Source organism: Penaeus monodon, chromosome 28 (genome assembly GCF_015228065.2).
Source record: "Penaeus monodon isolate SGIC_2016 chromosome 28, NSTDA_Pmon_1, whole genome shotgun sequence".
Classification (NCBI taxonomy): Eukaryota; Metazoa; Arthropoda; class Malacostraca; order Decapoda; family Penaeidae; genus Penaeus; species Penaeus monodon.
In genome coordinates, this window is record NC_051413.1 from 16,400,172 (window position 1) to 16,400,679 (window position 508).

At 50.8% G+C, this 508-nt stretch overlaps 1 protein-coding gene across 1 annotated transcript in view; it reads left to right on the forward strand.

Annotated features, from left to right (window-relative positions):
- Positions 1 to 469: 469 nt before the first annotated feature.
- LOC119590948 overlaps positions 470 to 508 on the forward strand; it is a gene marked incomplete at its 5' end in the record, with an annotated part of 12,900 nt that continues 12,861 nt past the window's right edge. Inside the window, 1 exon segment of the mRNA XM_037939686.1 lies at positions 470 to 489.

Here is a 508-nt window from a genome sequence, read left to right on the forward strand (position 1 = left end):
ACAAAGAGACAGTTGCTGCGATAGTTGATAGATTGTTGATGATCAATAAGATCGGGCCTACTATATACAGTAGACTTGTGTTTAGAGAACCTCTGTTCTAGCGGTTATCAGTACCATTACTTCCCAATTTGCCAAGAAGGACTTCATGGCCGATGATCAAAGGCATTGGATGTGAGTAGATATATTAGGTTTAATTAATCATCATCAATTTCGTTTCGGATTTTCAACATTGCTTTTCCGGTGGATAGGTTACTTCTGAATACACGTAGGCACCTAGTGCACATACGCACATGCATGTACACAGCACCCATACTCCCACACGATGACACCCATTGCCGCAAGCGCCGTCCCGCGGAGGGCCGTGCAGCGCCCGCCGCGCCGCTCACTCGGCCACCGCAGGCAGCGAGGATCGGACTGCAGCCGCTCGTGCAGTTGGGCGACTCCGTTGTGCTCCGGCGAGAAACCTCCTTCGAAGACAACGCGCATAAAGTGAGGGCATTGGCTTGGC